This window comes from Ovis canadensis, chromosome 17, assembly GCF_042477335.2.
Source record: "Ovis canadensis isolate MfBH-ARS-UI-01 breed Bighorn chromosome 17, ARS-UI_OviCan_v2, whole genome shotgun sequence".
Taxonomy (NCBI): domain Eukaryota; kingdom Metazoa; phylum Chordata; class Mammalia; order Artiodactyla; family Bovidae; genus Ovis; species Ovis canadensis.
In genome coordinates this window covers 11628521-11645692 of record NC_091261.1, presented here as the reverse complement: position 1 = coordinate 11645692, position 17172 = coordinate 11628521, and positions in this window count along the sequence as shown.

Genomic DNA, 17172 nt, shown 5'->3' with positions numbered 1-17172 from the left:
TTTGATCTACATTAATTTGATTAAAATGTATCTTGGTGTATTTTGCCTGGGGTTTATCTTGTTTGGGACTCTCTGGGTTTCTTGGACTTGGGTGGCTATTTCCTTCCCCATTTTAGGGAAGTTTTCAACTATTATCTCCTCAAGTATTTTTTCACAGTCGTTCTTTTTGTCGTCTTTTTTTTTTGGGACTCCTATAATTCGAATGTTAGGGCGTTTGACATTGTCCCACAGGTCTCTGAAGTTGTCCTCATTTCTTTTTTTTTTTTTTTTGCATAGGAACATTTATTTATTTATTTATTTATTTTTTAAATTTTAAAATCTTTAATTCTTACATGCATTCCCAAACATGAACCCCCCTCCCACCTCCCTCCCCACAACATCTCTCTGGGTTATGCCCATACACCAGCCCCAAGCATGCTGCACCCTGCGTCAGACATAGACTAGCGATTCAATTCTTACATGATAGTATACATGTTAGAATGCCATTCTCCCAAATCATCCCACCCTCACCCTCTCCCTCTGAGTCCAAAAGTCCATTATACACATCTGTGTCTTTTTTCCTGTCTTGCATACAGGGTCGTCATTGCCATCTTCCTAAATTCCATATATATGTGTTAGTATACTGTATTGGTGTTTTTCTTTCTGGCTTACTTCACTCTGTATAATCGGCTCCAGTTTCATCCATCTCATCAGAACTGATTCAAATGAATTCTTTTTAACAGCTCAGTAATACTCCATTGTGTATATTTACCACAGCTTTCTTATCCATTCATCTGCTGATGGACATCTAGGTTGCTTCCATGTCCTGGCTATTATAAACAGTGCTGCGATGAACATTGGGGTACATGTGTCTCTTTCAATTCTGGTTTCCTCGGTGTGTATGCCCAGCGGTGGGATTGCTGGGTCATAAGGCAGTTCTATTTGCAATTTTTGAAGGAATCTCCACACTGTTCTCCATAGTGGCTGTACTAGTTTGCATTCCCACCAACAGTGTAGGAGGGTTCCCTTTTCTCCACACCCTCTCCAGCATTTATTGCTTGCAGATTTTTGGATCGCAGCCATTCTGACTGGTGTGAAGTGGTACCTCATTGTGGTTTTGATTTGCATTTCTCTGATAATGAGTGATGTTGAGCATCTTTTCATGTGTTTGTTAGCCATCCGTATGTCTTCTTTGGAGAAATGTCTATTTAGTTCTTTGGCCCATTTTTTGATTGGGTCGTTTATTTTTCTGGAATTGAGCTGCATAAGTTGCTTGTATATTTTTGAGATTAGTTGTTTGTCAGTTGCTTCATTTGCTATTATTTTCTCCCATTCAGAAGGCTGTCTTTTCACCTTGCTTATATTTTCCTTTGTTGTGCAGAAGCTTTTAATTTTAATTAGATCCCATTTGTTTATTTTTGCTTTTATTTCCAGAATTCTGGGAGGTGGATCATAGAGGATCCTGCTGTGATTTATGTCTGAGAGTGTTTTACCTATGTTCTCCTCTAGGAGTTTTATAGTTTCTGATCTTACATTTAGATCTTTAATCCATTTTGAGTTTATTTTTGTGTGTGGTGTTAGAAAGTGATCTAGTTTCATTCTTTTACAAGTGGTTGAACAGTTTTCCCAACACCACTTGTTAAAGAGATTGTCTTTACTCCATTGTATATTCTTGCCTCCTTTGTCAAAGATAAGGTGTCCATATGTGTGTGGATTTATCTCTGGGCTTTCTATTTTGTTCCAATGATCTATATGTCTGTCTTTGTGCCAGTACCATACTGTCTTGATGACCGTGGCTTTGTAGTAGAGCCTGAAGTCAGGCAAGTTGATTCCTCCAGTTCCATTCTTCTTTCTCAAGATTGCTTTGGCTATTCGAGGTTTTTTGTATTTCCATACAAATCTTGAAATTATTTGTTCTAGTTCTGAGAAAAATGTGGCTGATAGCTTGATAGGGATTGCATTGAATTTGTAAATTGCTTTGGGTAGTATACTCATTTTCACTATATTGATTCTTCTGATCCATGAACATGGTATATTTCTCCATCTATTAGTGTCCTCTTTGATTTCTTTCATCAGTGTTTTATAGTTTTCTATATATAGGTCTTCAGTTTCTTTAGGTAGATATATTCCTAAGTATTTTATTATTTTCGTTGCAATGGTGAATGGAATTGTTTCCTTAATTTCTTTTTCTACTTTCTCATTATTCGTGTATAGGAATGCAAGGGATTTCTGTGTGTTGATTTTATATCCTGCAACTTTACTATATTCATTGATGAGCTCTAGTAATTTTCTGGTGGAGTCTTTAGGGTTTTCCATGTAGAGGATCATGTCATCTGCAAACAGTGAGAGTTTTACTTCTTCTTTTCCAATTTGGATTCCTTTTATTTCTTTTTCTGCTCTGATTGCTGTGGCCAAAACTTCCAGAACTATGTTGAATAGTAGCAGTGAAAGTGGACACCCTTGTCTTGTTCCTGACTTTTTAAATTCTATTTTTCTTTCTTCCTCTCTGCTTCATTTATTTCCTCCATTCTATCATCCACCTCGCTTATCCTATTTTCTGCCTCAGTTATTCTACTGTTTTTTCCCTCCAGAGTTTTTAATCTCAGTTATTGCATTATTCACTATTGATTCACTCATTTTTTAATTTCTAGGTCTTTGTCAAACATTTCTTGCATCATCTCAATCCTTGTCTCCAGATTATTTATCTGTAACTCCATTTTGTTTTCAAGATTTTGGATCATTTTTACTATCATTATTCTGAATTATTTTTCAGATAGACTCCCTATCTCCTCCTCTTTTGTTTGGCTTGGTGGGCATTTATCATATTCCTTTACCTGATGAATATTTCTGGTTTTTCATCTTGTTTTGTTTGCCATGTTTGGGATGACTTTACTGTATGCTGGAAGTTTGTGGTTCCTCTTTATTGTGGAGGTTCCTCCCTGTGGGTTGGGTTACAAGTTTGGCTTGTCAAGGTTTCCTGGTTAGGGAAGCTTGTGTCAATATTCTGGTGGGTAGAGTTGGATCTCTTCTCTCTGTAGTGCAATGAAGTGTCCAGTAGTGAGTTTTGAGGTGTCTATGGGTTCGGTGTGACTTTGGGCAGCCTGTGTATTAATGTTCAGGACTACGTTCCAACATTGCTGGAGAATTAACATGGTATGTCTTGCTCTGGAACTTGTTGGCTCTTGGGTGGAGCTTGGTTTCAGTGTAGGTATGTAGGCTTTTGGATGAGCTCTTGTTAATTAATGTTCTCTAGAGTCAGAAGTGTTCTGGTGTTCTCAAGTTTTGTATTTAAGCCTCCTGTCTCTGGTTTTCAGTCTTATTCTTACAGTAGCCTCAAGACTTCTCCATCCATACAGCACTGATGATAAAACCTCTAGGTTAATGGAGAAAAGACTCTCCACAGTGAGGGACACCCAGAGAGGTTTGCAGAGTTACATAGAGAAGAGAAGAGGGAGGTGGGAAATAGAGGTGATGAAGAGGAGAAGAGGGGGAATCAAAAGGGGAGAGACCAATCTAGCCAGTAATCAATTCCCTATGTGCTCTCCACAGCCTGGAACACCCAGAGAGGTTCACAGAGTTACATGGAGAAGAGAAGACAGAGGAAGAAGATAGAGGTGACCAGGAGGAGAAGAGGGGAAGTAAAACAGAGAGAGACAGATCTAGCTAGTAATCAGTTCCCTAAGTGTTTCCCACAGCCCAAAATACCCAAAGAGATTCACACAATTGGGTAGAGAAGAAAAGGGGGAGGGAGGAGATAGAGGTGACCTGAGGGAGAAAAAGGAAAGTCAAAAGGGGGAGAGGGCAATCAAGCCAGTAATCACACTCCTAAGTAAAAATTGGTACTGAAGATTGGATTCTTAAAGGTACAAAATTGACAACAAATACCAAAATTCAATATTAAAAATCTGGAGTAGAGGTTAGACTCTCAAAAATACAATAATAAAAAAAATCACAAAAATATAAAAGCTATATATGAAATTTGCTTTAAAAAGGATGTTTTTTTTTCACAAGGTAAATAGTAGGTTACAAAAATGAAAATTAATTGAGTAATAAGGAGCTTAAAAATGATGATAGTAAAATATATCTAGGAATTTCTCTGGAGCTGTTGCATGCAGTGTGGGTCAGTTGTTTCAGATAGTTCCTTGTTCCAGCTTATACTTCTCGAGGTCTATAGGCCCCTTCCAAAGAACTAACTACAGGTTTTAAATCTTTTGCACCTGTCACTTCCCAAGCAGTTCCCTCTGTTTATTTTGGCTTCTTCTGTTTGCAAGTCTCTTCAGTGTCTAATTTCTGCCCTGACAAAAAGGGGTCGAGGTGGTCACTTATTTAGGCTCAGTTGTTCAGTTGTCCTGTGGGGAAGAACACTTTAAACAAATATCACTGGTATGTGAAGGGAGTGCTCACAGTGTCTGGGCCACACTGGGTTTGTCCCCACTCACAGCATATGTGCTTTCCCAGTCTACACTGCTCAAGCTCCAGGTTGCTCTGCAGGAGAACTGTCTACAGTGGGCCCTGGGTTGCATGCACTTCCCAGATCTAAGCCACTCAGGTTCATGTTCTCGGGTACTCCACAAAGGCACAGTTGGTTGGGCCTGCGCTTTGTGCCTTTTGCAGGTCCGATCCGGTTAGGCGACCAGGTGTTTGGTGAGCACGCTCTCCTTAGGTGCAGTGCATCTTATCACCTCCCTGGTCCCAGCCACTCCGTTTTCTGGATATGCAGCGGAAGCACCATCTCAGGTGTGCCATATGTCTCCTCTGGGGAGCCGATCTCTGACTGCAACTCTCCTGGCAGATGTCAACCATCCAGGATCCCAGGAAGACTTGGTTAGCAACTGCGAGCCTGCTTGCAGTTTGGTAGAGGATGCCTCTCACTGGCTTTGGCTATCGCCTATCTGCCTCCCTGTCTCCAGCGGGGGATGGGCCGGTCCACAGCTGGCTAGCTCTCCTCTGGTATTGTTCAATCCTTTGTTCTGTGAACGGGCCTGGCAGTGCCTTAGGTTAGTGCTTTTCGAAGGAAAGTTCTCTGTCTCTCTCTCTTCCTTTTTTTTTTTTTTCCCTCTGGCTATCCCACGGTTTGGGTTGCTAACTCAAGTTAGCTCCCTCAGATTGTCCTCAGGGCATTCAGGCCTGGTCCTTACCCTGAGCAATGCAGCCCATGCCTCCCTGATCAGCCCCCACTTGCTGGTGGCATAAGCAAGCATCTGGGTTACTTTTTAGCTGGGAGTTGTGGTTAGGCATGTAATCTGTGGGTTTTATTTATTTTTTGCTCCCAGTTATGTTGCCCTCTGAGATTCCAAAACTCCCCACAGACCCGCCGGTGAGAGGGTTTCCTGGTGTTTGGAAACTTCTCCTCTTTCACGACTCCCTCCCCAGGGTGGATCTCCATCCCTAATTCTTTTGTCTCTCTTTTTATCTTTTATATTTTCAAAGACAACCTCCTTTTGAAGGCAACAGGCTGCCTTTCTGGGTGTCTGGTGTCCTCCACCAGTGTTCAGAAGTTGTTTTGTGGAATTTGCTCAGTGTTCAAATGATATTTCAATGAATTTATGGGTGAGAATGTGGTCTCTCTGTCCTATTTCTCCACCAACTTAGGACCACCTCCCAGGCTGTACCTTGACATTTCATTTGCTCCTTTGCAGAGTAATTTTTTTTTTAAATTATATCCGACTAAAAATACATGTATGCCTATGGATGATTCATGTTGAGGTTTGACAGAAAACAGTAAAATTCTGTAAAGCAATTATCCTTCAATAAAAGAATAAATTAATTTTAAAAAGAGATATGAAAACCAACTGTAAAAAAAATTTGTATGGCTCATGTTTCATTTTTTCATTCTGAAAAATTTTTGCTTACCTAATGCTGTTTATCTAAATATTTTCTTTGATTTTAACTGCTCAAAAAGGAAACCAACTATCCTCTTGCTTTTTTTTACTGAATTTATTGAATAAGAAGTTTGACCAGATAAGTATTAACTTCCTAACTAATATTTTTAAAATTAGTTTCCAAGTTTTCTATGATGAAACCTATACTAGGTATTTTTCCAAATAATGTGAGTGAATGAGTGGTCGATATTTCTAGTTCTTAGGAGAAATAAAAGAAATCTAGTTAAGAGAGAAATATGCCAAGTGCTTCAAAATATGTACCTATAATTCTAAGGACGTTCTGGGCACCATAAGATCACTCCCGACTTAACAATAAAGCTTTATAAAAAGGGCACCATTCAACCTACATTGTGGTTCATGGCAAAATTTTTATAGACAGAGATAAAGAGAAGTCATCCAACATAACATGTCATAATGAGGAGCATGAGGCAAATTTTTAAAAATAATCATGTTCAGGCAATAGTGGGCCATGTAGTTTAGCTGAATATAGGTGAACAGTGAGACATAAAGCTGGAAAACAAATTTGGAGGATGGGCAAAGGAAGTCTCATACTTTAGTTTAGTGCTGCTTACCTGACTAAGTGCTTCTAGACTCTTTCTGAAGGGATACGTATTGATAATTTTAAGTAGTGAAAGAGTATAGTTCAAAGAGGTGCTCTATATGTTTTTTTATGCAACCTCGATGATAATGGTTCAAGACATAAAGATATAGGAGAGAGAGACACCAATTGGGACTCAGCTGGAAGGGACTGGACTTCACCATCTGGTGTTTTGCCTTCTTTTTCTTGTTCACTCATGTTGTCTCTTCATCATAACTGTATTTTTTAAAATGATGGGCTATGACTTATTCCTCTTTTCATATTTTCCAGCCTCTAAGCTAAATCACCCAGCAATATCCATCGATATACAAGTAGTACAAAGAGAATGTAGAGAGATGGCAGAAAGAGAACAGAAATGGCCAATGCCAGGGAAATATCAACCCTAATCTCATCATTCATATTGTCTTATGGGACATACATGTTGCATCAGAATCTCACTCATTTAGAGAGATTAGTTTTAGTTTTGGCCATGCAAACATAGTCAAGTCTTATTTGCCTTAAACTCTCTCAAATTCACTCTCACAAATTTCACTGATTATGAAATGTTTCTAAGGTGATTTTAGCCTCTGAACTTCTAAATACTGACTCAAAACCAGTATGTTGTTTCTTTGTTAGATATCACTTAATATGAGGTTATTTACAGAGGGAGCTTCCCTTGTGGCTCAGCTGGTAAAGAATCCTCCTGCAATGTGGGAGACCTGGGTTCAATCCCTGGGTTGGGAAGATCCCCTGAAGAAGGGAAAGACTACTCACTCCAGCATTCTGGCCTGGAGAATTCCATGGGATCATAAAGAGTCAGACACGAATGAATGACTTTCACTTTTCCTTTTCACAAAGGAGTCTTAAAACTGTTCATTTTGTGTTTTTTAAAAGGGAATTATCTCAACATTATCATTTAGAATGAACAAATTATTGAATGTAGAATTTACAGGCTATTAATTCTCTGGTGTTAGAGTAATTTCTGTAAGCATTTCTCAGGCTTAATTACACGTCACTTTTTATCACATCATATACTGAATTAACATAATGTGGTCATAGTGAGATGATTTCAAATTCCTCATTTTTTCCCCATGTCTAAATACATAGCATCTTGCTTGTGGACTTAGAAGATAGTGCTTACCACTTAGTTTTCCACTTAATCCCCCAAACATAAACATGAAGACAGGGAAGGAAGAAAAGGGTGAAGGAGGAAGGAAAGAAGGAAGAAAAAAGAGGAGGCCACTGGTCCACAAAAGTGTCTTTTGGGATGAAAAGGAGCAATGACAAAGGAGAGGAGAAGCCTGTTGCACTTTCTAGGGACTCAAAGAGAATGACATCTTCCTTCATCTCCCTAATGTTACTGCCCTATGACCCTTGACAGTTGCAGTCCTCGGTTGGAGAAACTCTGACCTAGTGTTTACTTAATAAAATGATTTTTCCAGAAATTTATATTTCATTAACACACAAACACACAGTGCAAGATACATGGTAAAATGATGGAATTTTAACAGTGAAATAATTACTGAATACCATTTTCTAAGAAGTTACACTGAATTTATTAGAAAAATATTTGTGTTATATGAAATAATTAGCAAACTGATTGCTTAATAATGCATAACAATTAGCTTTTATCTTAAACTTAAAAAAAATAAACTTTCAACATTTCAAGAATTTATTTTGCTTTTTATAAACAGAGAAATAAGAAGCTCTCCAGAGAAAATTTCTGTGCAAGCAAAATGTGTTCCAAAAAGGCTCAAGAAACTCCATTTGACATTGTTATCTACTAAAAGAGAGAATGAAATTATCATTTGATAAAGCCCAAAGAAAACTTGATGGTCTCAGATAAAATGAGTGATCTTTACAAAGGAAAAGTACTTCACAGAAGCCGGAAACTGGGATACCAAAGGGAGGAAACTGGTACTAGAATATTTCACTTAATGACTGTATGACAAGTCCATCACAAGTCATTATTTATAGGTCATTTTCCTGTCAATTGTAGGAATCCTGGCCTTAATCATTAGTGTCAACACACACTTCCGTATAAAAACTTCCAACATGACACAGATAATTCTGAGAAACACGATATGTGTTCTGACAATTCTCTGCTTTCCTTTTGACTCTGAATTTGCCAAGATATTTCCTGTTAACTCCTTGGCATGAGTGTTTTCAAGTGTCTGTTACTGATGCCAGTACTGAGTGTCATGCTGGGAAAATCCAGTTTTTGAAAGGAAAATTACAAAGTATTGTGGTCAGCATTAAATTTAAAGAAATATCACAACTACTTTTGTATACATTTCCACTGTTAAACATTTCATTATTTTAGATAGAATTTCTTTTTTTAACATTTTTATTGAAATATGATTGAGATACAGAGAATTGTTCATATTCAATGTGTTCAATTTTATGAGTTTGGACATAGGCAAACACCCATGCATCACCACAATGAGGATAATAGACATATCCAACATTTCCCAAAGTTTTATCTGACCCCATGTTTGGTTTTGGTGGTAAAAACACTTAATTTGAGTTTTACTCTCAACACTTTTTTTTTTTTTTTTTAGGGCACAATACTGTATTGTTAGCTCTTGGTGTTATGTTGCAAAGCAGATCACTAGAATTTTTTCACTTAGTATAACTGAAAGTTTATGCCCATTGAACAACTCATTTCTTCCACTTGCAGTCTTGGCAATTGCTATTGTATTCTCTACTACTATGAATTTGACTACTTTAGAAAACTTATACATATGAAGTCATGAATTATCATTCTCTAAGCAGGTTTTTTCACTTAGGTTAATGTCCTCCAGGTCCATTCATCCTGTCACAAACAGCAGAAATTTCTTCTTTTTAAAGGTTGAACACTATTCTTTCATTTGTATATATATACTATTTTCTTTGCCTATTCATATGTGAATAGACAACTGGGTCATTTCCATATCTTGTTTTTTTGTAAATAATGCTGCTATAAACGTGGACATGCAGACATCTATTCAATATCCTTATTTCAATTCTTTAGATATAACAGACGTGGAATTTCCAGATCACATGGTAATTCTAATTTTAATTTTTTGAGGAATGACCATACTATTTCCACAACTGTTGTACTATTTCATCAGACATTTCCAGGAAGAGTGCACAAGGGTTCCAATTTCTCTAAATCTTTGCCAACTCTTGTTATCTTTTATTTTCATAATAGCCATCCTAACAGGTGTGTAATAACTCATTGTTTTTATTTGTATATCCCTAAAAATTAGTGATGTTGAGCATTTTTTGACCATTTGTATGTTTTCTTAAAAAAGGAAATATGTTCAGGTCCATTGCCCATTTTGTAATCAGGTTATTATTTTTTTTATAAATTTGTTTATTTTAATTGGAGGTTAATTACTTTACAATATTGTATTGGTTTTGCCATGCATCAACATGAATCTGCCACAGGTATACATGTGTTCCCCATCCTGAACCCCTTTCCCTCCTCCCTCCCCCTACCATCCCTCTGGGTCGTCTCCGTGCACCAGCCCCAAGCATCCAGTATCATGCATCGAACTGTTTTTTTTTTTTTTTTAACTGAATTGTACTAGTTCCTTATATACTTAAAAACTAATCCTGTATCAGATACTTGATACAAAAATATTTTCTCCCATGCTGCTTCCACCTTTTCACTCTGTTGATTGCTTCCTTTGTTACGACATAAGCCGTTTAGTTTGATGTGGTCCCACTTTTCTATTTTGTCTTTTATTTTCTGTGCTTTTGGTGTTATATACAAGAAATCATTGTTGAGGTCAATGTCAAAGTTTTCACCTGTTTTCTTTTAGGCAATTTATAGTTTTAGATGTTAAATATAAGTGTTTAATCCATTTTCAGCTGATTTTTATGTATGGTATAAAATAAAAATCCAAGTTATTGCTTTGCAATGGGAATATCCAGTTTTTGTAACACCAGTTGTTGAAGAGATTATCCCTTCTCCATTGTGTATTCTTGGCACCCTTGTCAAAAATCATTGACTGTATGTGTGGGGATTGATTTCTGGGCTCTCTGTTCTATTGATCTATTATGTATGCCTTTATGCCAGCGCTATACTGTTCTAAATAGTGTAGCTTTGTAATCCATTTTGCAATTAGGAAGTGGGACATTTCCAACTTTGTTCTTTCTCAAGGTTGTTTTTTGCGATTCTGTATAAGTTTTGGGAATTTTTTCTCTATTTCTGTTTTAATGACATTTGGAAGCTGATGAAAATTGCTCTAAGTCTATAGATGGCTTTAGTCATGCGGGCATTTTAATAATATTATGTCTTCCAACCCATGAACAGGGCGTGTCTTTACATTTGCCTGTGTCTTATTTAATTTCTTTCATCAACGTTTTGCAGTTTTCAGTGTCCAAGTCTTTCACTTCTTTGATTAGCTTTGTTCCTAAAAATTTTTCCTTTTGGTGCTATTGTAAATAAGATTGGTTTCTTAAAAATTTTCCTTTTTGCATGATTCACTGTTGCTGTATGGAAATACAACTGGTTTCTGTACATTGATTATTTATAGTCTATAAAATTTATGAATTTGCTTGTTAATTCTAACAGTTGGGTTTTTGTCTCCATAAAAAACTACTTTAGTGTTATCTACACATAGGATCATGTCATGTGCATACAGATCATTTGCACTTTCCTTTAGACTTGGATGCCTTTTACTTATTTTTACTATTTTGGCTTGGTTTCACAGTACTATACTGAATAGAAGTGGCAAGAGAGGGTATCCTTAGCCTTATCCCTAATCTTAATGAAAAAGTTTTCAGCTTCTAATTATTGAGTATGATGTCAACTATGGGCTTAAAGTATATGTCCTTTATTATGTTGTGGTACATTTTTTCTATACATAATTTGTTGAGATATTTCTCTCAAAAGTATGCCAAATTTTGTCAATGCTTTTTCTGCATCTATCGAGATGATCATATGATTTTTTCCCCACCATTCTGTCTTTTGGTGTAGTACATATATTGATTTTTTTAATGTTAAACTGTCCTTACATTCCAGGAACTTATCCTGTTTGATCGTGGTATATGTGCTGTTGAGTTCAGTTTACTAATTTTTGTTTTGAGAACTTTGCCATCTACATTCATCAGGGATATACTGGCCTATAATATTTTTCCTATAGTGTCTCTGTCTGGAATTTGCATCAGGGCAATGCTGGCCTCATACAATGAGCTTAACCTGTCCCCTCCTCTTCAGTTATTTGGAGGAGTTTGAGTAGGATTGACAGGCTTCCCTGGTGACTCAGCAGTAATGACTCTGCCTGCAATGCAGGAGATGCAGGTTTGACTCCTGGCTTGGGAAGATCCCCTGGAGGAGGAAATGGCAACGCACTCTGATATTCCTGCCTGAGGAATCCATGGACAGCGGAGCATGGCAGATGAAGACTGAAAATTTGCATAACTTGAGAGCTGAGAATTAAGTTTTATTTGGGGCAAAATGGGGCCTGCAGCCTGGGAGAGAGCATCTCAGATATCTCTGAGAGACTGCTCCAAAGTGACAAGGGGGAAGATCAATATATAAGGTTTTGGTGACGGGGAAGTTCAGTACTATTAAACACTCTTTTTACGAAAGGTTTCTTGTTAGTCATGAAGATCTGATGTCACCATGAAGGGATTTAGTGCTTCTCTAAATATAAGGAGATGCAAGGTTTGAGATCATAAAATCTGTTCCTAACAACATCCAACTATCTAAAGACTTGTCCCACCAGATCTGCTGGAACACAGAGTGTCTCACTCCACCCTGAGCTCCCTCAGGGGTAGCTGAAGCTCAACAGCTATAGCAGCACAGGGTTCAATCTCCATTAGAGGCAGATGGCAAATGCCATTGTTGCTCTGTCGTTGGCAATGCTCTTGGTAAGTGCCAATTTGTACTTGACACAGGCTACAGTCTATGGGGTCACAAAGAATCGGACACGACTGAAGAAATTTAGCAGCAGCAGAGTTGGAGTGACATAAATTCTTCTTTAAACCCTTAGTCACTAGTGAAGCCATCTGGTCTTGACCTTTCTTTTGTTGGGATTACTAACTCCATCTCCTTACTCTTTTCAGAGTTTTTATTTCTTCATGATTCAGTCTTGATAAGTTAGATGTATTTAGGAATTTACCCATTTCTTCTAGGTAATTCAATTTGGGGTTCTAATTAATCATGTCGTTTCTTAACATCATTTTAAAATTTCTGTGCCTCGGTTTTTCTGTCTCCTATTTCATTTCTGATTTTATTAATTTGAATCTCCTTTTTGTTTTTCTTAGTCTAACTGAAAGTTTGTCCATTGTTCAATCTTTTCAAAAAACAGTTTTAGTTATATTGTCTTTTCATATTGTTTTCTTAGTCTCTGTTTTATTTCTACTCTTATCTTTATTATTTATTTATGCTAACCTTGAGCTTATTTTGCTCTTTTCTAGTTCCTTGAGGTATAAGTTTAGGTTGTTAATTTGAGATACATTTTCTTTTAAAAAATATTTACTTATTTATTACTGTTTTGAGTCTTAGTTGCTGCACATGGGGTCTTCCTTGCAGTGCCACAAGATCTTTTATTGTGGTGCACAAGCTTCTCTCTAGTCATGCTGTGCAGGCCCCAGAGCATGTGGGCTCATTAGTTACAGTACATGTGGGATCCAAACCTTGGGCTCTGTAATTGTGGTGCATGAGCTTTTTTGTTAGCGTGTGTGACTGCGTTTCCCTGACCAGGGATCAAACCTTCATCCCCTGCATTGAAAATTGGATTCTTAACTGCTGAATCACCAGGGAAGTTCCTATTTTTTTAATGTAATTATTTATTGCTATAAATTTCCCTCTTAGCACTGCTTTTCCCAAGTCCCATAAGTTTTTATTTATTATGATTTTATTTTCATTTCTCTCAAGACATTTCCTGATTTTCCTTTTGATTTCTTCTTAGATCCATTGGTTGTTTAGAGTATGTTGCTTAACTTCCACATATTTATTAGTTTTCCAATTTTCCTTCTGTTATTGACTTATAGTTTCATACCATTGCAATCAGAAAAAAAAAATTAGCTATGATTTCAACTTTAGATTTGATAATGGTTGTTTTGTGGCCTGACATGTGTCTATTCTGGAAAATATCCTATTTGTACTTGGGGAAAACATGTACTCTGCTGCTGTTGAGTGGAATGTTCTGTATTTGTCTGTTAGGCCAATTGGTTTATAGTGTTGTTCAGATATGGTGTTTCCATATTGATTTTTCTGTCTGGGTATTCTATCCATTGTTTAAATTGGGGTATTGAAGTAACCTGCTATTATTGTATTGCTGTTTCTTTCAGTTTTGTCAGTTTTGTTAATATTTACTTTGTATATTTATGTGCTTTGATGTTGGGTACATACATCAAAGCATACATACATTTATAATTGTTATATCTTTCTGATGAACTGGAAGATATATATATATTTCATATATTTTATCATTATGTAATATTCTTTATTGTCTCATGTGACAATGTTAGACTTAAAGTCTATTTTGTTTTTTATAAATATAGCCACTCCCACAATCTTTTGGTTACCATTTACATGGAAAATATTTTTCTGTCCATCCACTTTCAATGCATATATGTCCTTAACTTTAAAGTGAATCTCTTATAGACAGCATATAATGTGGTCTTATCTTATTATTCATCTATCCACATTGTTTCTTAATGCTTTTTAAATTATTGAAGTATAATTGCTTTACAATATTGTATTAATTTCTGCTGCAAAATGAAGTGAATAACCCTATGACTTTTGATTGAATAGTTTGGTTCATTTATGTTTAAAGTAAGTATTGATTGGAAAAGATTTACTATTGCCATATTTTTAATTGTTCTCTGTCCGTATTGTAGTTCTTTTGCTCCTCTTTTCCTCGTTTGTCTTCCTATGTGCTTTGTTAAGTTTTTTTCTGGCAATGTTCTTTGTATCATTTATATGGTGGCTACCATGAGTATTAAGGGGTTTCTCAGATGCCTCAAAAGTACAGAATCTACCTGCCAATGCAAGAGATGCAAGAGACACAGATTTAATCCTTGGGTGGGGAAGATAACCTAGAGGAGAAATGGCAACCAATTCCAGTGTTCTTGCCTGGAAAATTCTATGGACAGAGGAGACTGGCAGTCCCTGGGGTTGAAAAGAATCAGGCACAACTGAGTGATTGAGCACATATATATCATGAAAGTGTGTTAGTTGCTCAATCATGCCTGACTCTTTGTGATCCCATGGACTATAGCCCACCAGGCTCCTTGTCCATGGAATTCTCCAGGCATGAATACTGGTGTGGGTTTCTATTTCCTTCTCCAAAGGGTTTTCCTGACCCAGGGACTGAACCAGGTCTCCTACACTGCAGACAGATTCTTTACCATCTGAGACATCAAGGATACCTCACATACCATGAGGATTACATAAAAGGTAGTATAGTTATAATAGTCTATTTTAAACTGATAAAACTTTAGCGGCAATCACAAATACAAACTCTTTACTTTTATTTCTTTCCCCATATACTTCATGTTATTGATAACACAATTTATATTTTTGTGTTGTGAATCCATTAACAAATTTATAATATGAATACATTAACAAACATTCTTAATAATTCTGTTTTAGTATTCTTTCATTTCAGCTTGAAAGATTCCCTATGGCATTATTGCATACAAGATCTAGTGGTTACATATTTTCTCAGCTTTTGTTTGTCTGGGAATGTATCTTGTCATCATTTTGAAGGAGAGTTTGGCTGAGTACATTATTTTTGATTGGCTTTTATTTTCTTTCCTCACTTTTAATATATCATCCCTCTCCCTTCTGTCCTGCCAGATAGGTTATTGTTAAGAAATCTTCTGATAGTCTTATGTGGTAAAGACTCCTGTTGTAACTGATGAGTTATTTTACCCCTGCAGCTCTCAAAATTCTCTCTTTGTCTTTGACTTTTGACAGTTTGATTATAATGTGTCTCAGTATAGACTTTTTAAAGTTCTTAAGTTTCTTCCTGTTTGTATCTTATGGGCTTCATGAATCTGGATGTCCTTTTCCCTCCCCAGAATTGAGAAGGTTACAACATTATTTGTTTAAGTCAGTTTTATTGCCCTTTTCTCACTTCTTTTACTAGAAGTCCCATGATGCATATATCAATTTGTTTTATCCTGTAAGTCTCATGGACTTTCTTTATTCTTTTAATTTGCTATTCTTTTACTTTTCTGATTTGAAATAGGAAAATAAACAAAAAACATAAGAATATGAAAAACATAAGAATATCAAAAAAGAAAGAAATAGGCAGGACAGTGTCTATAGTCACATATAGTTAGGCTTGGATGCTCATGAACTTCACTGTTAATAGCAGCGCTTTGTACCATTGAAAAAGAACTGTGATATCAATACTGAATTATGTATTGACAGCTTACTTTAATTTTAAAAGTCAGAATTATTGTGTTTCAAATAAAAGAAAACCTTTAAAGGAACTCATTTAAGCTAACTAATAATAAGAACAAAACAAGTTCTGCCCTTTTTGGTATTATCAGAATTTAGATTAAACTCCCCAGAGGAAGTGGTGGAAACAGGCAGGATAAATGTTCCCAATGAAATAATGACTCGTCTGGAAGTTCATAATTAAAATCTGGGTCAGGCATATCAAACACTCTTACCAAAGTCAGTTTGACAGCAGAAGTTTTCTTCAAAGCAAAAGATTGTATAACTTACCCATATAAAAAGCACTTTTTTTAAAAAATAGGATGAATATAATGACCTTTCATTCACAGTAGTTTTAACAATTGTTCCTATTTTGATATTCTTAGAAAAAGAAACAAAATCCTCTGCAAAAGAAGGCAACAGATTCACTGAAGCCATCAGTTGGTTATTATTTAATACATGTTTGCACCATTCATTAACATTTCAAATAATTACTGAGCAATTAACACATGCCAAGTCATGTTCTAGGTGTTAGAGATGTAAAGATAGGTGAGAGAGGAAAAACACTTATCCACATGGATCTTATATGGAGTAGATTCTGATAATAATACCTAAATAGCAATTAATATCTAAATAGCAAATTAGCATTTAAGTAAATCTCATGTTAAATTGTTACACATATAATGTTTATTTACAATGTTTCATGTACATTAAAATAATTAAAGCAAACTAATTAGGTTATGATGGATGGAGTCGGGGTATTTTCAATAGAGTTGTCCAGAAAGACCTCACAGAAAAAATGGCATCCATACAGGGCCGTAAAGGAAGTGAAACTCCCAGTCATATGAAGATCAAGAGAAAGTACATTCCAAGCATAAGGAACAACAGGGTAAAGCAAGCTGATATGAGGAAGAGTTTGACGTGCTCAAGCGAGAGTGAAGCCACTATGATTGGCCACAGGGGGCAGCATCGGGGATTGTAGAAGGAGATGAGGTCTGTATAGCTTGGGGCCGTGGGGACAATGGGAAATCTCTGAAGACATTTCAGCAGAGAAATAACATGATTGACTTCTGTTATTAAAAATTCACTCTAGCTCTTTATGTAGTGGAATATGTAGCACCTAGGAGTAGATGCAAAGAGACAAGGTAGAGGCAGTATCAGGTGAAAGACGTTAGTTTCTTGGACTAGGCCTGAATTCTGTTCACAGATGACACACCACCATATAACAATCATTGATTTAGTATGTATACTGCATTCAAAATGATTAGGTTAGAGGGATACCAACCGGCTATGTCTTTAACAAGTCTGATTACTCTCTCAGCCTGATAACTTCTGGGGGTATA